Below are 23,170 nucleotides of genomic sequence, written 5' to 3'. Positions count from 1 at the left end.
TGGAGGGGGCGGTGCCAGATGTAGGGCTGCTGTCAGATGGTGGTGCAGCCACCGCCCACTCGGAGATCATCCTCGGACCCGTCAGCTTCATACTCTGTTGTGCCAGTTGACAGGTCCCCGGGTTCACTCTCCTCCGCCTCAGTCCCACTCGAAGTGCCAGCCCCGATGTCACCGCTGGCACTGGTGCTCGGTCCCTCCGCGCCGGCTGTGTCCATGTCTCCCTCCGTGTCCCCCGACGATGCTGTGGGCAGGGTGAAGAGACAGAAAGTAATCATACACCTGTATACATATGTCACATGAGTACAATCTACGTAGGTTACAGTGCATAGCCTGAAACAAAGGATGAGTTACAACTACAAAACAAGGTACATACGTAGGCCCTGCAAGACACAGTTGTGTGACCCACCATGCCATGGAAAAACTATGGAGAGCATGACACAATAGCAAATGAGATGACATGGTATTCTGACTGAGGAGCAAGGCCCTGGGGACAATCCAGCACTGCATCTGCACCACACAGCGTGGCAGGAAATTGGGATGAGCAGGGACCAAATCCAGGAACTAGAGGCACATGCAGCATAGGTAATACTGAGAACATGCCCACCCTGACTGGCACGCTGCACCTTGAGTGTATGTCCAGACAAACATCACACACTGGCCAGTCCGAGCAAGGAGATGACAGGTCTTGACATGTAGGCCATGGCCGCCCCACCCACCCCCTACATGAGACAAATCTGTGGAGACACAGGAAGCACTTACATCTCTTAGTCTGGGTGAAATACACATGGGATGCAATCATTCAAGATTGCACACCAAATACCCAAGGTGCGCCTGTCCAAAGAATCATGTACAAATGGGCATCATCAGATGATTGCTACAAGACACACAGGCAATGGCCACCGTGAGTATGTACTTGGAAAATCAGGTCAGGCTGGACAGTGGACACTTGTAATACATCTCACGTCAATAAACATGGTGCCAGGGGACAATGGCACAGAGCACAACCTATGCTGTAGACACAGAGATTGTCGACATTCTCGGATTACACACATGATACCTAGGAAAAGATGCCCCTGGGGACAGTAGTGGCCACACAACTCCATGCTCCTGAATGGGAATGACTGCAACACACGCTAACATCCCTGCACTATGCGTAACGCACACTCATGCACATCATGTCACAGGCCACCACATGGGACATGCCTGCTGGAAGGCCTGGCACTCAAGAGATTAACTCCCATGTCTGGAATCAGCATTAGTGCCAACTTACATGGAACCCAAAAGTCCAGAACTGGACAGGGCACAGGCAAGGTCACTAAACCTGTTACACACCACCCCCACACCGGATGCTGCTGGCATTGTACACTTGGAGAAGGTGTCAGGCTACATAACTTTGTGATGGAGTGACTACACAGAGACCAGGGAACACATTGCAAGGTGGGGAAGGGAGGCAGGAGAGGCCTGCAACACTGTGGGTAACAGGATCTGCACAGCACCATAAACCCTGGAAGTGTATCCATGGAACAGTGCCCTTACAAATGCTGGTGAAACACAACAAACACACACATGTACCTACCCCCTTCCGGCTGCTGCATCTCCTGTAGGCGCCTGTCCAAGTCAGGAAAGACCACCGCCAGCACATGTTTCTGGATGTGGGAGAGACGGCGGCGCCCGCGGTTCTTATGGCTCTCAGGTGAGTCCCCCAGCAGGACCCGTGCGATCCTCCGCGTCCAGCACCGGATATCCTGCCAGCGTTTCCTCACCTGGGGCAGGCGCCGCTTCCGACCATCTGCACTCCTCACGGCGCTGACGGCGTCCAGCCATATCTTCTCCTTGGCAGAGGCGTCTACCTGTGAGGATGGACAAGTGACACTACCTCAATACACCTGGCACATGTCACAGGGACACAGATCATAACACATTTGCTGTTTCCAACAAGGCATAGTATGCATCCAACGCATTGCACCTTTGTCATAGGGACATGATCCTCTGGGGGAAGGCCAAAAGCAGTACGTGCCATTTAAAGGACACAGGTGGAATGAGGGCAACTACACAAGCAATGCTCCAGGCTCACACTGTTCATCACACCCACCCCTCCTGTCTCTGGGCACTGCTGGGAGTGATAGGCCCCCACCCCTCCTGTCTCAGAGCACTGCTGGGAGTGATGGGCCCCCACCCCTCCTGTCTCAGGGCACTGCTGGGAGGACTCTGCACACACCCCTCCTGTCTCAGGGCACTGCTGGGAGGACTCTGCACACACCCCTCCCGTCTCAGGGCACTGCTGGGAGTGATGGGCCCCCACCCCTCCTGTCTCAGGGCACTGCTGGGAGGACTCTGCACACACCCCTCCTGTCTCAGGGCACTGCTGGGAGAGATAGGCCCCCACCCCTCCTGTCTCAGGGCACTGCTGGGAGTGATAGGCCCCCACCCCTCCTGTCTCAGGGCACTGCTGGGAGTGATAGGCCCCTACCCCTCCTGTCTCAGGGCACTGCTGGGAGTGATGGGCCCCCACCCCTCCTGTCTCAGGGCACTGCTGGGAGTGATAGGCCCCCACCCCTCCTGTCTCAGGGCACTGCTGGGAGTGATGGGCCCCCACCCCTCCTGTCTCAGGGCACTGCTGGGAGACATCAGGCATTCCCCCCCCTGGGACCCCCCCTACAGTACATAGCATGTGTGTCACACCTGGACACAATGGCAGAAGTCACAGTCACAAAAAAGGGACACAGTCTGTGCCAGTGGACACTGAACTCACCTGATAACCTGGTCGCCCATACAGCATGGGGTACCATGGGAGGATCACATCCACCAAAGCCATGTTCTCCTCCAGGGTGAATGGCTGTGACCTATCCACAGCCCTTGACATGGTTCCAGGGAATCAGTAGCAGCAGCTGGGTCGTGGAATACAAAGATGTGCAGGCAAGTGCTCCCTCATGGGACCTGGCTGCCTTATATCTGCCTTGCTGGCCCATCTCATGCACAGGAGTACAGAGTGATTGGTCACTCACATTTGCATCCTATGTTTCCTCCAATCCCTTCAAACCTAGCAGTCTGTGGGTTCTCAATCAGTTTTTTTCTCCTGCATGATGTCAGCCTCACAAACACATTGCAACAATGTAGATTCATTCCAACTGACTTCTGCTGTGCACCTTCCTGAACAAAATAAATTTTTGAACTTGGTCCCCATGACAACCAGCATGCATGTAGGCCTTAATACTTGTCCCTCAAGTGTCCCCTATGTAATTTGGAGCTTCACACATAGGTACGGTGCGTTCCGGGGCCCTAGGGCACACCAAATGCATAGCAATGGCCCGTACACGCGTGCCTATGTTCACTATCACTATGGGTGTCCTCGCGTATGCGTACTCGTAGTGGTACGGGCCGTACACACGCCTGTACGCTCACTATCACTACGTGTAGGCATATGCGAGGACACCCATAGTGATAGTGAGCGTACAGGCGTGTGTACGGCCCGTACCACTATGGGTGTTCTTGCGTATGCGTACTCGTAGTGGTACGGGCCGTACACACGCCTGTACGCTCACTATCACTATGGGTGTCCTCGCGTATGCCTACACGTAGTGATAGTGAGCGTACAGGCGTGTGTACGGCCCGTACCACTATGGGTGTTCTTGCGTATGCGTACTCGTAGTGGTACGGACCGTACACATGCCTGTATGCTCGCCATCACGATGGGTACGCATACGGCAGCACTCCCATAGTGATATGGGAACGTACACAGGCCCTCTTAGCAGCAGTAATGGTTTTCACACATCACAGTGGTGACAGGCAGCACACAGGAAGGAATAGGGCGGACATACTTGTCCATGGATGGACATACTTGTCCATGAATGGACATCAAGGCATTGTCTGTGCATTACTACATGTGTGGGGCACAGGTGTGACAGGCTGTGATGTGGCACATTACTCCTGAGTCGAGAAGGCACCAGATGTATGATGAGATGTGTACAGATGTAATGTGTGACTGTGCAATGTGTGCCAGGCATGCCCTTGACTCCTTGGACATGTGTGCATGTCGTACTGCACACTTGGGATGAGCGTCACTGGCATGGCACGGACACCAACACACGCAAGTGTCCCCTGATGGCCGGAACAGGGGTTACCACACATGACTTGTCACTACCCACGGTGCACGATGTGACTATGTCATGTATGTGTGGGGGCTTCCCATTTGGTTGATGTTGGAGCACCCTCAAAAGCTGCAGCTGTTGCAGCAACCAACATGTGTCTGTGTGTAGATTGACATCGCACACTGTTCCGCACACCATGCCACATGTGGTTTCGGATGTGAGGTGCGCATGTATGCATGGGACACGGAGTAGCGTGACAAGGACATGTCTGCATCCTCTCAATGAATGTGTGGTGAGTCATGTCATGTGCACCTTCATGGCAAGGTGTGTGGGCTGTCCTAGTGTAATGTCATGTGACCTGTGGCTCTAGTGTTCCGCTACCAGTCCCTGCAATCTGCCTCCTACTTCTGCTGATGTGTGGGTGTATGTCACTCCTGTCTTGCGTCTGGCTGTTCACTTGCACTGGGACACAGCTAATCCCATGGCATGGCATGTGGAGGTTCACAATCTCCGTGTGTAGCTGGGTCTTGGTAGGAGTGTCACCTGGCAGGCATACGTGTCCAGGACATGTGGCACATACCTCACTCTGTATGTAGCATATGTGTATAGACAGAATAACATGTGCTCAGTACAAATGATTTGTTGTTGTGGTGCACTCACTCTTCCGTGTCACTTCCAAATTACTGCAGAGCGCCGCCTCTTCCCCGAGCAATGCCGGACTTGGCTGACATGCGGGAGAATGACCGGATCCGATGCTACCGCTTCCCCCAACTGTTGATTCTGGAGTTGACGGCGAGACTGGCACCACACCTGCAACCGCTGCACAGGTATCCTACGGCACTGACACCCAAGCTGAAGGTAATGGCAGCCCTACATTTTCTAGCCACGGGTACCTTTCAATATACCATAGCTCATGTTGGTGGCATGTCCCAGAGCATGTTCTGCCGTGTGCTGCATGATTTCTTGGAGGCCATGTTGATTCACCTGGATGACTTCATCAAGTTCCCAACCCCTGAACAGATGACTGGGGTCAAGCGTGGATTCTATGCCCTGGGAGGGATGCCCCACGTCATTGGGTCCATAGATGGGACACATGTAGCTTTGGTACCACCACACGCACGGGAGGTAGCGTACCGCAATCGGAAGCACTACCACTCCATCAATGCCCTTGTGGTGTGTCTGTCCAACATGGTGATTTCACATGTCTGTGCTCGTTTTCCAGGATCAGCACACGATGCCTACATCATGAGGCGTAGCAGGATGCCTGAAATGATGATGCAGCTGCGCAACGAACGAGCATGTGTTGTTGGTGGGTACAGTCTGTCTGTCCTGTATTTTGCGTAGACTTCCAGCACGACCGCTTCTCCTGTTCTAACGATGTCCATGTGCTTCCCATGTAGGGGACGCTGGCTATCCCAACATGCCATGGCTGCTCACACCTCTCCGCAACCCCATCACGCCGGCCCAGCTCCGCTACAACACCGCCCATGGCCGGACAAGGCGAGTGATAGAGAGGACGTTTGGCCTGCTGAAGAGCCGCTTTCGGTGCCTCCACAAGACCGGCGGCGCCCTCCCATATGCCCCTGCGAAGGTCTGCAAAATCTTCATGGTCTGCTGTATGCTGCACAACATGGCAGTTGAGAAAGCTGTGCCACTCATCCTGGATCAAGATGACGAGGACCATCCACCCGTGGAGGACGAAGGGCTTGGCAATGGGGCTAGTGATGTGGAGGATGTGGAGCCGCAAGAGGACATCCGGACTCGGCTCATACGTGACTTCTTTGCTTAGTGGTGAGTACCAATGTCTGAGTGTGCACGCATTGGTCCCCGTGTGGCATGTGTTGTGATGTGTGTCTCCACCTGCATGAATGGCACGTGAGTCAGAGGTGTGTGTGGGTGTGTCACTGGAGTGATGGTGCCAGTGATGGTTGTATTTCCCCAGTCATAATTGTGACCTAGCATGTTGTCATCCATACATGTGTCGAGTACATGCACATGCAAGTGGCTGTGGTTTTTGTGGCTGACTTCTTGTGTGTCACTCTTCCCCAGGTACTTGCGCATGCCGTCTGCTGCTTGCATTGTTGTGGCACTGCTATTCCTCATGGACACGTCATCGTGGGCTGACTCAGCGTTACAGGCACGGACACGTTTGGAAGTCTCCTTAGGGTAAGGGATGCATCAGGGGTGTATTGGGTGTGGCAGTTGTTCACGATGTATGCACACTGCCCCTGTCGATGTTTGGTTCCTCTGCAGCCATGTAGCGTCACCATGGGACACGACATGCAGCTGTGTACACCTGAATAGATGGTCTGACTGGTTGACAGTCATCAGTGATGGGATAGTGGATTGTGATGATGGCATCAATGTGTGTGACACTGCCCTCGGACACATACGGTTAGCATTGGCTTGACATTGTGTGTGACTTCCACATCAGCGGATCAATGGTGTATGGCAGTCTCTCCGTGAGCAGCTGTGGGTGTTTAGCTGTTAGCCGTCAATTGTGTGCCAGTTCCATGGCTATCACGCATTTGTGCTGCAGAAGGGGGGTGCCAGTGTTGGACCCACATGTTACTCCACAAGATGTGTTCATGTGTACTTCAAGTTGCCTCTGCAATCCCGAAAACATGACTAATAAAGGTGTCCCTATGCCTCCAAGGTGCCTCTTCTCAGTCAATGCTGGTGTGTTGCCACGGTGCATCCAGCATGTCTGGCATGGTTTTCCCGGATAGTGGCTATGTGTTGATGTGTCGAGTAGCAAGATGCAAGCTGTGTGTGTGGGCTGAGACTGTGTATTGGGCATGATGTCCATGACTGTGTGGGTATTGTGACATGTGCCGTCCCCATGCATCCACCGTTGGCCAGGCCCCCATTCTCTGCATCCACCGGACTCAAGCTTGCAGGACATGGTTCTGCCACCTGTCTACACATACCTGGGTGCCCCCAGGACACTCCACATGATCCCTGACCTCTGAGCATGACTGTTTCTGTACTCAATGTGTCTGTCAGCACGGTTGTGCGGCCACCCCCTCAGCTGGTTGGGCCCATCACGGGTGTGTATGGTGCTCCATGTCTGTCTTGCCTAATACACTGTGACCCGTGTGTCCTGTGCCAGACTCAGGCCCCAGGGTGTGGATGGTTGTAGTCAAAAGAGAACTCAGGCATGTTTAGACTTTACAACACACATGTAAGGTAACAATGCAACCAGCAGGCATCTTCTCTTCATGGTGTGATATTTTATTTGGTGGGGGAGGGGGGGGGGGGGGGATAAAGTGAGGGGCTTTCCGGGAGTTTGGAATCCAAAGTTCAGTAGGGGAGTTGGTGTCCTTGCCATTTGAAATCCTCAGAGTCCATGCCACAGTCTTTGTCAACATTGGTCAGACAGTGACCAGCAGGGCCATGTGGCAGGGAATGTCTCTTGATGCTGTGATGCTGTTGCTCCAGTGGGCCAGGTGCCAGGCCAGGTGTCCTGGGAGATGGTGATGTAGCGCCGACCCTCACGGTCTTTTCCGTGGACGACCCGCCCTCCTACGGGGACCCTCAGAAGCAGGCCGTGACGACGTCTGGGATGCTCCATCGGATGTTTCCTCCTCCTCCTCCTGCTCCCTCCCTGTGGGTGGTGATGTTCTCCGCCTTCTGGCACAGGGAGGGTCGGCCATGTTGTCGGCCATCCGACGGAGTGTATCGTGAATTCCCGTGTACGCCGTCACGAGCTCAGCCTGTCCGTCCTCCATCCTCCGTTGGTGTTGCAGTAGACAGGCATGTAGCTCCGCATGTTGCTGGGCCTGCTGGGTCTTGATCCCCTCGAGGACAGACACAACCTGGGCCTGGCCCGTGGTGTCCTGCCGGTATGTGTCCAGGATGTTACGGACATGGGAAAATACCGGTTCCCCAGCCAACTGGTCAGGCTCGCGCCTCCGCCGTCCTCCACTCCCACCACCCCTGCCCACTTGCACCTGGCCTGCCCTTGTGGGTACATCGGGTCTACGGGACCCCTGAGGGGTGGCATTGGCGTTGTCGCCTGCCTCCTCCTGGGTGCCCGGGACACCGTGTCCCTCCTGGCCAGCCTGGCTGCATTGTGGTGGTTGGGCAGGGATCCTGGGTGTCTCCTGGGATGTGGCAGGAGTGGGGGTGCTGGTTGGCACAGTTGTACCTGACGCAGGTGCTGCAGGTGGTTGGACACCAGAGGGGCCAGGTCGGTCGGGCTCGTCCACAGAGTGGTGAGAGTGGTCGCTGCCGGTGGGATTGGGCTCCTGCAGATCCGGGTCCTGTGAGTCTTCCCCCCCAGTGTTGGGGGGTGAACCACGACGTTGACCTGTGTGTGAGAGAGACAATGTTAATTTTGGTCCATGCAACATCCATGTTTCATCAGTTTCAAAGTTGGCACATTTCCTCTTGGAATTAGGATCTGTCTTGCATTCCACTCACAGTGCCCTTGTGCATGGGTGTGTCCCTTGTGCAGCACTTTGGCCCCTTTAACTATGTGTGGCACAGTCTTACTTGCTGCGTCAAGTGTGACTGCAATCAGCAGTGGAGTGGGCAGGTGTGGCGAGCCATGCATTGGCGCCTTCCGTGTAGCACTGTACATGTGCACATGGAGTGGATCTACACACTTATATAATGCAGGTAGCTGTCGTTGTGCTCGTGAACAGGTTGTGACATGGCCCTGTGTTTTGCCATGGGGAAGAGGGGGGGTTCTTGCACTGGCCACCCTTGGCTACATGCACGCGGTCTACCTGCTGACGAGCAGACATTCCCACACACCACACAGCTGATTTGCTCTCCCTGTGTCTCCCTCCCTCTCTGTCCCCCTCTCCCTCCCTCTCTGTCCCCCTCTCCCTCCCTCCATGTGTCAGCCTCCTCCCTCTGTCCGTGTCCCTGTGTCTCCCTCCCTCTCTGTCCCCCTCTCCCTCCCTCCATGTGTCAGCCTCCTCCCTCTGTCCGTGTCCCTGTGTCTCCCTCCCTCTCTGTCCCCCTCTCCCTCCCTCTCTGTCCCCCTCTCCCTCCCTCCGTGTGTCAGCCTCCTCCCTCTGTCCGTGTCCCTGTGTCTCCCTCCCTCTCTGTCCCCCTCTCCCTCCCTCTCTGTCCCCCTCTCCCTCCCTCTCTGTCCCCCTCTCCCTCCCTCTGTGTGTCACCCTCTGTCACCTCAGCCCAGCTTCCTGGCCACACACTGTTAGCAGATCTTTGAATGGCCCTTGGCTTGTTGATGTGCGTTTGTTTCTGATCTCCAGGCACCCATTGGGTGTAGTGTGCGTCTGTGCGCTGCTGCTGTGGTGGTGTGTGCTGCCACTCTTTCACAATGTTGGCTGTTCATTAGCTGCTGTCATGTGCAAAACAGTGCCTTCACCCCCATGTGTTGATGCAAGGCGTCCGCCATTTGCTGGAATGTCTTTCCTGTGTGGGTACACACTGTTTGTCTGGCTGTGACCTAGGCCATATGGGCAGAGGGCATTGTTGTCTGCTTCTGAGTTGCACTATGTGATTTTTGGGGCCCACCCTCCCGCCATCCGGGTTACCGTGTCATGTGTTGGTGTCTTCTGTGGCCTGTGACTTGATATTGTCCAGCTGGGTGCATGGGGCATGGTGGCGGCAGTGGCATGTGCGTGTTCATGGAGTGTGGTTGAGTCATGCGATAGGTTGGGGTGGTTGCGTGCCTGTTAGTGATTTTGGTTGTGGATGTCGTTCCCCCCATGTGAGGTGCGTTGTTTGTGTACTCACCCGGGTCTCGGAGTCCTCCTAATCCTTCGACTGCCTCCACCGGCTGTATGGCCATCACCCTCTCCTCCCAGGGCTGGTAGTGTACGGGTCTGCGGGAGGGCCCTCCTCCAGTGGCGTTGGCCTGGTTGTGTTCCTCCAGCATCTTGGCTCGGACCCTCCTCCGCAGATCGTACCACCTGGATTGGCATTCCTGCCTGGTCCTTCTGGTGTCCGCAACAGCATTCACGGCATCGACGATGGTCTGCCACATGGCTGTTTTTGCTGCCATGCTGGTCTGTCTGACCAATGTTCCAAAGAGCTGGGGCTCGACTCTGAGGATTTCATCAACAAGGACCTCCAACTCTCGGTTACTGAACTTTGGATTCTTGTTAGTGGGCATGGTGAGGGGTGTGGGTGTGGATGGTGGGGGGGGTGTGTGGATGGTTGTGGGTGTGTGGGTGTGGTTGTGCAGGTGTGTGTGTGTGAATGTGATGAGGGGGTGTTTGTGAAGGTGGTTGTGTGAAGGTGTGCAAGTGTAAGGTGTGGTGTAGCTTGTAGTATGGTTCTGTGGTGTCTGGCAGCAGTGAGTCTGTTGCAAAGGCTCATGGTTTGTGTGTGTGGGCCCTTTTTATTGGTCCATGGGTGGGTGTGGCTGTGTTTGAAGTTTGGGTGGGTGTGTTATAAGGAGTGGTGGTGTATTGGGCCTCTGTTTGTTTTTGGCAGTTGCAGGTCAGTGACTGTGTTATTTTAGTGGTTGTTGGACATGTTTAGTGGCTTTGTGCCATTCTAATGGTGTATTATTGTGTTGTTTTGTTTTGTCCTGGTTGTGTACGTGCGTTTTTAGCGTGTGTACGGTGTGTACATGGGCCATTTGGTTGTACGGTGCTGTCCTTGTGTGTGGCTTGGTACGACTCGTACATGCGGTCGTGATGTTGGGGCATGGGGTGCGCTCCGTACTTAGGAGGTTGTGGGGGGGGGTGCGACTCGAACGTACTGGGGTGTCCATACAGGGGGGTACGACTCGTACAGGGGTGGGGGTTCGACTCGAACATACTGGGGTGTCCATACAGGGGGGTACGACTCGTACAGGGGTGGGGGTTCGACTCGAACGTACTGGGGTGTCCATACACGGTGGTACGACTCGTACAGGGGTGGGGGTTCGACTCGAACGTACTGGGGTGTCCGTTCAGGGGGGTACGACTCGTACAGGGGTGGGGGTTCGACTCGAACGTACTGGGGTGTCCATACACGGTGGTACGACACGTACAGGGTTGGGGGTTCGACTCGAACGTACTGGGGTGTCCATACACGGTGGTACGACTCGTACAGGGGTGGGGGTTCGACTCGAACGTACTGGGGTGTCCATACACGGTGGTACGACTCGTACAGGGGTGGGGGTTCGACTCGAACATACTGGGGTGTCCATACACGGTGGTACGACTCGTACAGGGGTGGGGGTTCGACTCAAACGTACTGGGGTGTCCATACACGGTGGTACGACTCGTACAGGGGTGGGGGTTCGACTCGAACGTAAGGTGTGGTGTAGCTTGTAGTATGGTTCTGTGGTGTCTGGCAGCAGTGAGTCTGTTGCAAAGGCTCATGGTTTGTGTGTGTGGGCCCTTTTTATTGGTCCATGGGTGGGTGTGGCTATGTTTGAAGTTTGGGTGGGTGTGTTATAAGGAGTGGTGGTGTATTGGGCCTCTGTTTGTTTTTGGCAGTTGCAGGTCAGTGACTGTGTTATTTTAGTGGTTGTTGGACATGTTTAGTGGCTTTGTGCCATTCGAATGGTGTATTATTGTGTTGTTTTGTTTTGTCCTGGTTGTGTACGTGCGTTTTTAGCGTGTGTACGGTGTGTACATGGGCCATTTGGTTGTACGGTGCTGTCCTTGTGTGTGGCTTGGTATGACTCGTACATGCGGTCGTGATGTTGGGGCATGGGGTGCGCTCCGTACTTAGGAGGTTGTGGGGGGGGTGCGACTCGAACCTACTGGGGTGTCCATACAGGGGGGTACGACTCGTACAGGGGTGGGGGTTCGACTCGAACGTACTGGGGTGTCCGTTCAGGGGGGTACGACTCGTACAGGGGTGGGGGTTCGACTCGAACGTACTGGGGTGTCCATACAGGGGGGTACGACACGTACAGGGGTGGGGGTTCGACTCGAACGTACTGGGGTGTCCATACACGGTGGTACGACTCGTACAGGGGTGGGGGTTCGACTCGAACGTACTGGGGTGTCCATACACGGTGGTACGACTCGTACAGGGGTGGGGGTTCGACTCGAACGTACTGGGGTGTCCATACACGGTGGTACGACTCGTACAGGGGTGGGGGTTTGACTCGAACGTACTGGGGTGTCCGTTCAGGGGGTACGACACGTACAGGGGTGGGGGTTCGACTCGAACGTACTGGGGTGTCCATACACGGTGGTACGACTCGTACAGGGGTGGGGGTTCGACTCGAACGTACTGGGGTGTCCATACACGGTGGTACGACTCGTACAGGGGTGGGGGTTCGACTCAAACGTACTGGGGTGTCCGTTCAGGGGGGTACGACTCGTACAGGGGTGGGGGTTCGACTCGAACGTACTGGGGTGTCCATACAGGGGGGTACGACACGTACAGGGGTGGGGGTTCGACTCGAACGTACTGGGGTGTCCATACATGGTGGTACGACTCGTACAGGGGTGGGGGTTCGACTCGAACGTACTGGGGTGTCCATACACGGTGGTACGACTCGTACAGGGGTGGGGGTTTGACTCAAACGTACTGGGGTGTCCATACACGGTGGTACGACTCGTACAGGGGTGGGGGTTCGACTCAAACGTACTGGGGTGTCCGTTCAGGGGGATACGACATGTACAGTGGTGGGGGTTCGACTCGAACGTACTGGGGTGTCCATTCAGGGGGGTACGACACGTACAGGGGTGGGGGTTCGACTCGAACGTACTGGGGTGTCCATACAGGGGGGTACAACACGTACAGGGGTGGGGGTTCGACTCGAACGTACTGGGGTGTCCATACAGGGGGGTACGACACGTACAGGGGTGGGGGTTTGACTCGAACGTACTGGGGTGTCCATTCAGGGGGGTACGACACGTACAGGGGTGGGGGTTCGACTCAAACGTACTGGGGTGTCCATACAGGGGGGTACGACTCGTGCAGGGGTTGGGGTGGGACTCGAACGTACAGGGGTGTGGGTACACGGGTGGGGGTTCGACAAGTACACAGGTGTACATTTAGGGGGGGTGTACATTTACGGGGAGTACGACTCGAACGTATGGGTGCTGGGGGAGTGTTGGGCGCGTATGCGGGCACATGTCTCCATGGTTGCAATGGGAGTTCGGTGCGGACGGTGTTTTTACCATACGGTTGTGTGATCGGACGCACGGGTGGGATCGTGATTCCTCGGCCGGACTTCACTTTTCACATTTGTACGGTGAATCGTCCGAGGACGTGTCGGACACATTTTCCGACCCGAGGACGTGTGGGGAATTATTCCCAATGCGGTTCGTATGGACTTTTTCCCATGCGAATCGTAATTGGCAGTTTGTACGGCACTTGTACGATTCGTACGGGAAAAAGACCGGATACGAGTCGTACGGGCTTTTTTTTTACCGGATCGGGATCGGCACCTGAGTGTGTAGGAAGTAATATTGTTACCTGTGATTCCCTTATTGGTGAACAACCTATATTTATAGGGATCTATTATTTGTGTGGCAAGACTAATTATTCCAACTTGCCTCTAAATGGTTGGGGTCTTGTTACTTAGCTTTAGTGTTTCCCGTAGTCTATCATGTAGATGAGATGAAAGATACTGTTGGCAGACCCGAAGATCTACTGGCCCATCTCCCAGCACCCCTTTCCAGTGAAGGTTCACAAGAAGGCAATCAACCAGCAACTCACAAACACCTGGAACACAACAACCCCTTGGACCCATCTCAATCTAAATTCTGGGCCAAACACAGCACCAAGACAGCCCTGATCACAGACACTGACAACATCAGGGCCCTCCTCGACTGTGGCAGAATGACAGCCCTCATCCTCCTGGACCTGTCAGCCACCTTCGACACCGTCTCCCATCACATCTTGATCAACAGACTCCACCAGAATCCAGGGAGATGCTTTTAAATGGATCACCTCATACCTCACTGGCAGAACCCAGAGAATCCATCTCCCACCATACACTTCCGAACATAAGAAGATCATCTGTGGTATCTCTTAAGGATCGTCCCTCAGGCCCACCCTCTTGAACACGTACATGACCCCACTGGCCAACACTGTCAGATCATAGGGACTCAACATCATCTCTATGCCGACGACACCCAGCTCATTCTCACGCTGTCAGAAGACCCCTCCACTACCAGAGCTAACTTTCACAAGGTATGTTGAAAGTCGTCAACTGGATGAAGGACAACTGTCTCAAGCTCAACTTGGGCAAGATGGAAGTCCTCATCTTCGGGAACAACACCTCGTCATGGACTGACCCACGGTGGCCTGCTGAACTCGGCCCATCTATCGCCCCGAAGAACCACGTTGCCACATTGTCATTATCTTGGACAGCAAGCTATCTATGGAAAGACAGGTAAACACAGTATCATCTGCCTGCTTCCACACCCTACGTATGCTCATCAAGATCTTGAGATGGCTCCCACTCAACACCAGAAGGACCGTCACACAGGCCTTGTCACAAACAGGCTGTAATATGGGAAAACACTCTACGCAGCAATCACCACATGCCTCCTTAAGAGACCGCACATCATACAAAACTCAGCAGCAAGACTCATCCTCAACCTCCTCAGACAGACCCACACCACACTGCACCTCAAGAACCTACATTGGCTCCCTATCCAGAAGTGATGACAGCTCAAGATGTTAACCCACACACTCTTGAGGCTTGAGCCGAGAGTGAGAGGGAAGTGCTCACTGCTTTGCCGGTGAATCTTTCCAGCGTTTTATATATCACAGATAGCGTTTTTTAACATTGTACTTTTTCATTGTGGTTTTAATCCTGACTTGGGACTTGGGGCTATAGCAAACGGGGCTTTTTAACTACTTTTATTTCGCTCCCTGGTTTTAATCTGATCTTATTCCAGTGAGTTGTGCCGCTAATACTAAGGCTTACCTGCTTTCACCTGTTTCTTTCCCGTCGCGGCCGCCATCTTGGGTGTAGTGTAGGGAGCAGTTCTAGCGTCTGTCTCCCTCGTGCTATATCTAGGGCGATGGCGCGAACGCGCCGGTGGCGCGCCAAAGGCAAGCCCGTCTGCGCCCGTCCGCGGCCGAACGGGGCCCGGGGCCATACCCCCTGGCTCTCCTGCCCCCCGGGACACCCCGGCAGCCCACAGACAGGAGTTACATTACACTAAACAAGAACTATTATCTGTACGCCCAACACCTAAAGATAGCTGCTTCCATACAGCGCAAGCGGACGCTTTACCCCTCGTCTGCGAAACCTGCAAATGTACCCTCCAACTCTCGATAAAGGAAAAGCGGGCGACAGCTAAGCTAAAAATGTTGCTACTAAACTGCAGATCTCTGAAGAAACATAAAATGGAAATACATGATCTATTGACGGAGAGCTGCCCGGAAGTTCTATTTCTTACCGAGACGTGGCTTGACGAAACTTCGTCGCCCGAAATTCTCGAAGCCACCCCCGCTGGCTACTGCATACTCAGATTAGACAGACAGAAACAGAGAGGTGGGGGGCTTGCTCTATTGCATAAAACAGATTTAGAATGCACCCTATTAAAGGCTTCGCTACCTAATAGCGAGGGAGGTTTTTTTACAATAAAAGCAGGGACCAAAAATATCATTAACGGGCTACTTATATACCTGCTCGCCTGGAGGGGTATCTCAGTTTGGCGACCAACTCATAGAACTGATCACCCAGCCAGCACTTCGTTATAAAACATTTCTCATTTTAGGTGATCTAAACCTCCATTTCGATACTGTGGATTGTAGGCAGGCACAAGATGTGGCAGAAGCACTGAAAGCCCTAGAACTCAACCTACAATCCAATTCCCCCACGCACCAATTAGGCCATCTTCTCGATCCTATCTTTGCCAATTGGGAGGGTGTTAAGGTCTCTCCCCCGATCAGAACTATCTGGTCAGATCACTTTATAGTCCCATTTAAAATAGAAAGTACTTTTTCAGAATCCAGATCTAACAAACCCCTATCCCAGAAACGTAGAGACTGGAAAAATTTTTATCAGGAGACATTTAAACTTGCCCTACTTGAAAAGCCTCCACCCCCTAGCAATACCTTACAGGAGGCATGGAATAGCTATGAAACATGGATGTCCAACGCGTTAGATACGGTAGCACCCTGGACACACAAACTGCCCGCAAGACATACCAAAACTGCCCCCTGGTTCTCCGAGGAACTTAAAATAGCCAAAGTTAAATGCAAAAATTTGGAAAGACAATGGAGGAAAAATTACAACCATAAAAGCAAATCACTTTATAGAACAGAACTAAACAAATATCACAAACTTATAAGAACAGTGAAAGGCGCCCACTTTAAGAGTAGAATAGAATCCGCTGACAATCCCACCAGAGAACTCTTTACCATCTATAAAGAGCTAACGGTCCCTACTAGACTTGAAGCGCAAGACACCTACTCCAGTGAGTTATGTGACTCTATAGCTGATCATTTTGTTGGCAAGGTTGATAAAATACATGCCACTTTTACAAACAATATTGACGCCTCTAGCAAACAAGTGGCAGCCTTAGGCAACTCTACCATCATACCCTGTCTGACACACTTCAAAGTACCCGAAAGACAGGAATTGCTGAACATTGCTTACAGCATACAATCTGGCTCCCCCTGTGACGTGTGCCCCCCCAAACGCTGTAAGGGAGTCTTGGAATGCATGATTGATCAGATCATTCACATTGCTAGCCTCTCCTTTCAAGAATGCCATGTGCTTGATGCATGGAAAACAGCCCAGGTCATACCATTGAAAAAAAAAACAATACCCACATTTCCCAACTTCCAAATCTTCGTCCCATCTCCCTTCTTCCTTTTTGCTCGAAAATTTTGGAAAAAGTGGTCAACGGCCAACTCATGACCTATCTTGAGGAGGAATCCCTTCTTCACCCCACCCAATCGGGGTTTAGAGCTGGCTACTCGACGGAATCAGTCGTCCTCTACTCCACCGAATGCCTTAGACAGATGGTGGATGAAGGACAGACAGCAGCGTTGGTTCTACTTGACCTAAGTGCAGCTTTTGACACTGTGATGCACACAACGCTGCTGTCTCGCCTCTCTGTCATGGGAGTGAAGGGATCCGCCCTTGCCTGGATAAAATCTTTCCTAGACAACAGGAGTTTTCAAATGCACTGCCCCCCTTTTAAATCTTCCCTCTGCAAGCTGACCCATGGGGTTCCACAAGGCTCCAGTTTAATCCCCACTCTGTTCAACCTTTATATGGAACCCCTGGCCCACATTGTCGAAGCCTTCGGGGTGGATATTGTCACCTATGCTGACGATACCCAACTGATGATCAAGTTGACGCCTGACCACACGGAAGATGCCACTAATTTCTCCAAATGCCTGTCATCTGTGGCAACATGGATGAATAACAACTGCTTGCGCCTTAATGGCGATAAAACTGAACTTTTAATCGTTGGTAAATCCCCAAATGCCTGGACGCACATGTGGTGGCCTGCGGAATTGGGAAATCTTCCCATTCCCGCCGAATCTGTCAGAAACCTCGGAGTTATGATCGACTCCGACCTCTCCTTCAGGTCTCAGGTTAGCAAAGTTACGGGTAGGTGCTTCAGTACACTAAAAACACTCCGTAAAGACCTTGACCTGCTCCCCATCAACGCCAGAAAAATACTCATCCATGCCTTAGTCACACCCCATCTTGACTACGGCAACATTCTGCTCTTAGGTTTAAGTAAAACAGGCTTACATCGCCTTCAATGCGTACAAAACGCTGCTGCCCGCCTGGTACTTAACCTGCCTCGTAGAGCATCTGGGAAAAATGCTCTAACTAAGCTTCACTGGCTTCCGATCAGGGAACGCATCAAATCCAAAGCCCTATGCTTCGCACACCGCATCGCCCATGGCAAAGGTCCTAGATACTTGCAAAAGCTCCTCACTATTCACCGCCCCATCCGGAATTTAAGGTCATCCGGAGCGATGTTGTTTAAACTTCCTCGTACTCGCAGAGCCAGAATGGGAGGATGCTCTTTTAGGTACCTGGCCCCAAGGCACTGGAATGAACTTCCGCTTGACCTCCGTATGGAACCTTCAGAATCCACATTCCGTGCCAAACTCAAAACCCACCTGTTTCCACCCAACTAACTTCTTTCTCTCCTTCTCCTTTCCTCGCTCTCTCTAACTCGATGCCTCTTGTGACACAGCAACATTCCAGCGCGGGGACACACTATTGTTAGTGCAGCCAGGCGCTTTAGAAATGGCTTTATTATTATTATTATACAAAGCCCAGCACAATAAAGGACCAGCATACATCAACAACCACATGAACTTTCACCAACTGACACCTCTGTTCCACCACCCTCTTTTTCACAGACACACCCTGATCTGCCGAAGAAAAATCAAAGGACTCTCCTTCTCACATCTGGCGGCCAAAGGTTGTAACGACCTTCTCCTGCACCGCAAAACCGCCTCATCGCTCCTGGGTTTCCGGAAAGGACTCAAGACCTGGCTATTCAGAGCACCACGAAGCAGCAAGCAACTTCAGCGGCTTGAGACCCTCACAGGTGATTTGCTGCACTTTTTTTAATCCTGATTGATTGATTGATGATTGGTTTCAAGATAGTGAAGCTTCTTTTTGGACACATAGAATTAGCTATATTAGGAGCTATGCTTTCATCATAGGCATGGCTATGAATGATTTGAGAACTAGGAGATTATGGATGCTTGTGGACTGGCTTGCTTCTAACACTGCCGAAGACCTAAACCAGATTAGTTCTGAGTTTATAGCAGTGTGTGCAATGATAATGCAAAACCGCTTAGAGCTAGATATCCTTCTCACAAAGGAAGGGAGTGTTTGCAGAGTTTTGAAGGTTAGAGACTGGTGTAACTTCATTGTCAATAACAGCAGGTTTATTAATGGATATTGCCAAACATCACAAACATTTGTTGTGAAGTCCAAGCTTTAGAAGAGGATGGCTTGTGGGAAGCAGTAGGTTCATGGGTTAGTGACACAGTAAAAGGATTTAGTAAGGTTGGTGAATAGATCAATAGTTTGGGAGGTGGTACGTTTAGTACATTACTAACCCCTGTAATTCTTATGTTGATTTGTGTAAGTATTCTGTGTCTGTTGTTCAAATTTGTTAAATGATGATTATACATTATGGGTGTAAGTAGAAAGGAGGTTAGTCTAATGGGAAGCGACATGAGCTGGATCTGGAGGATGCCAGGGATCGGGCTTATAGTCAACTGAAACTGCTGGAAGAATCGAATTGCAAGAAGCAGAAAGTGATGCAGACTGCTTTAAAGCTGTTAGATTATTGTGAGTTTAGTGATTATAGGAGAATCAGAGCAAGGATGTTGTTAAAGCTTTTGTACATTTCAGAATTTTATACATTATTAACAACATGCAGAATGTGGATTTACTCTTGATTTTACATGTACACGCCGATAGAGTACTAATGCATTTGAAACTATTTTGTTATGACATATAGAAGTGGGTTTTTCAGGCTTATGTTAACTAGGCCTCAGTTTAGGGACAAACACCATATTGTTCGATATGGATACCTCCCCTTGTGCTTTTCACTGTTTATTATTTCTGCAGCATGCAATCAAGCAGAGTCATGTTTGTTTATTTCCATTGACATTGTACTTGATGTTCTCAATCAAAATTACCAGCATAGTCATGATAATGCATCAAGGACCTTCCTTTAGCTTATTGTACCCCATTCATTCATAATAATTTGCTGTTGTTCACGTAGCGACTTTATCCTGCCATCTCCGCATGACATTTGCATAGAGAATCAATATTGATAAAGTGGGATTCATTCCGCTGATCTAGAATTCAATTAGTGCGGGAGGCCTTATCCTAATTGGCTGTATTTTGACATGTTAGGAGGTTCAACACTATTTTGGGTATAGAGTTTAAGGGGGCCTACAAAATTTACACTCATATTCAGCTTGCTCTAGATCGACACCCCTGATGTCCTGCCTATTATAAACCATCCCTCTCAATTAAGAATCATGTTATTGTTATATCTTAGCAACTGTACCTTAGTTACCTTGTTGTTGGATGACATGTTCACTGGATTCTGGATTGTAGAATCCAGGTGACACAGGTCAGATGAGCAGTTACTGAGGGAAGAAGAACCTCTTTGCCCAGGGGTTGTATACCACAAATAAACTACTTTATACCTGCATAAATCCTCCTGTGAACTTTAAAAGTGGTGACGAGGATGGGATACCATTGTTGAGGCTTTATATCAAGGAAGAAGATGACAAGAAGAATTGTTTTTTAATGGAAAACCACCCCTGAAGCGTGTCGCAACTTTCACTTCCTTTTCTACTAGTATTTTGAATGTCTACACAATTTGCTGAGGTAAAGTTTGACCATTTCTATGTAGAATTGAACCTTCAGTTATGCGACCGTTAATACTAAATATTTTTAGAGGTGGATGCGTGTTACTCTTTACTTTGTCCGGAATTCCACATGCTTAAAATCTTTGTATGCCTGGAATTCGATGTGCCATACTGTTTAAGTATTTATGTGCCAGGCAGCTGAGAACTGATTTGAAGTTTGTGATTGAAATTGACGGAGTGCCCGGAATTCGATGTGCTTAAAAAAAGTGTGCCATACTGTTTAAATATTTACGTGCCAGACTGTGGAGAGCTGATTTGAAAACCTTGATTGAAATTTACGGAATGATCGGAAACGGAAAAAGGAAACTGTTCGCTGCTTGTTGTTCTTTGAAAGCCTTTCTTTGAAAGCCACTGACGGAGCGATCGGAAACAGAAAAAGGACACCGTTCGCTGCTTGTTGTTCTTTGAAAGCCTTTCTTTGAAAGCCACTGCTTGCTGGATTCTTACTGTCATTTTCTTAGAGCTTTGTGGCGTCAGGTGCGAATCTTCCTCTGCTTCGTCCTCCATTACGCTAGCGGCGCTGAAGAAGAATTGCACTGTGGGAGTGTGTGCGTCATTCCGCTTACGTTTTGATCACGCTGGGGCAGCGCGTTTCGTCATCACCATGGATACCATGATGCATTGAAACAACGTTCAGCAAAATCATCTTCATTTGCCGAAAACACGCATAAAACGAACCACAGCTGCAGATCAAGGAAACTACTCCAGTCAAGTTGTAATTGCCTGCACTCTACTGTTGATTTTGACAACGGTGACTACTTCTCTTATTTTATTTTATTTTATTGTGTTGTCAAAAACTAACACTTTTAGGAGAATAGTCGATAGACAACGGTGAATTTTGGCATTTTTGAGTTTATAGATAACACTGACAATTCATTGCTATTATATTTCAAATGCAATGTATGTGATAAGGTAGATAACGTATTGGGTTACAGTAAGTTCAAGTATAATTTAACAGACTATGGATTCCACATCGTCTGTATTGCCCCCACCTAAATTTTTACAAGGGCCTGGACTTCCTGTCATGATATGGGAAGATTGGTGTGAATCCTTCGATACCTCGCTTGATGCTATAGGTGGAGAAGCTTTCTTACCATCTAGGAAACTCGCAAACGTTGCAATTGACATATGTGGTCCTTTTTATGTCACTGGTATCGACAACAAATATGCCATTGTTTTAATGGATTATTTTACCAAGTGGCCAGAAGTTGCATTTGTAAAGGATATCAAGGCTTTCAATGTAATTGAATTCTGCGAAGAAGTGTTTGGTAGGGAAGGCTATCCTAATTCCATTTCAACTGACAATGGACCACAATTTATAGCTGATGAATTTGCTATATACTTAGAAGACGTGTGTGTTAAACATCTCACCGCAGCAGTTTATAATCCTAGAGAAAACGGTCTCGTGGAAAGGTTTAACATAACATAACATATGTAATTCTAAAGCGCACGTTCACCACTACGGGTATCTTGGCGCTGAATAACAGATGTTTGTTGTTACCCAACTCAATGGTACTCATTTTATTGACCTCAGGTGGATGAAAGGCTGAGTGGACCCACCGGGATTTGAACCTGTGACCATGAGGTCGAACACAGGCCCCTGCAGTAGACGCATTATTCTACTGAGCCAGCAGACCCGGCTAACCTATTTAACCGAGTATTAAAGGAGTATGTACAGTTAGCTAATGCAAATGGTGATGATTGCAAAAATGCTGTAAAGGAGATGTTATGGTGCTATCGAAATACACCTCATACTGCTACTGGTGAATCCCCTTTCAGTCTTCTTAAAGGTAGTGTGGCATGTACTTAAAGTGAAGCCTGCATGGATGTGCAGTACTGACTTGAAAAAAATAACTAGGGGAGATGTTTTGTGCAGAGTACAAGATTATCAAAGTAAGTATGTACACAGACACAATGACAGAATTAAGGAAAGTACGAGAAAATGTACTATTGATGAATGGGTACGAACACATCTATATGGCAATCAAAGAACAAGTTTATCAAGATGGTCCAAACCCAAACAGATCAGGAAGGTTGAAGGAAACAGTGTGTGGTTGAGTGATGGAAAGCGGTGGAATGTGAGGGGTGTGACCAAATAGAATGTAAAATGTTGAAACGTGATAGGTCCAAACCTGTTTGGATGAAGGATTAAGTTTGTACTTAGCTGCAATTTTTTTATTTTTTTATTTTTCTTAGTTATGTTATTATTAGTTTTGGTTTGCTTTTATTTTTGCAGAAAGGAAGATATGCTGTATCTTAGCAACTGTACCTTAGTTACCTTGTTGTTGGCTGACATGTTCACAGGATTCTGGATTGTAGAATCCAGGGGACACAGAGCAGATGAGCAGTTACTGAGTGAAGAAGGACCACTGTGCCCAGGGGATGTATACCACAAATAAACTACTTTATACCTGCATAAAGCCTCCTGTGAACTTTAAAAGTTATGATTCTGAATATTAACCCATTGTGTTGCCTGGTCTCAAATGCTGTTTCAAAATTCAAATCAATATCATTCACTTTATATCTTACTTCCACACACTGTCGGCTAACTTCACACAAAAACTATCACTCATAAATAAATCCTAATTCGCAAATGCTTACTCCAAATCTCCTCAGCATGCTCCTACATAATATGTAGAATTATAGATGGGGAACTATGAATTACAAGGATGTTTTTCACCAAGGGGTTTTGTGTGTCATCACTACCTTCCCTGGTTTTCTTTCCCTTCCTGCAGCTGTGCTTTCTGCTTTCAGTCAAAGCAGACAAGCAGTGCTGTGGTCACAGCTTACAGAGAGCCCTGTCA

General features: G+C 50.4%; 1 protein-coding gene across 7 annotated transcripts in view; it reads right to left on the bottom strand.

Moving 5' to 3' along the window:
* AGAP2 (ArfGAP with GTPase domain, ankyrin repeat and PH domain 2) overlaps positions 1–23,170 on the bottom strand; it is an 897,926-nt gene that overhangs the window by 186,715 nt on the left and 688,041 nt on the right. The gene's annotated exons all lie outside the window — the stretch shown is intronic.

This window comes from Triturus cristatus, chromosome 4_2 (assembly GCF_964204655.1).
Source record: "Triturus cristatus chromosome 4_2, aTriCri1.1, whole genome shotgun sequence".
In the NCBI taxonomy this organism is placed as follows: Eukaryota; Metazoa; Chordata; class Amphibia; order Caudata; family Salamandridae; genus Triturus; species Triturus cristatus.
Note: the sequence above shows the minus strand (reverse complement) of the source record. Positions and strands in the feature narration are given on the sequence as shown.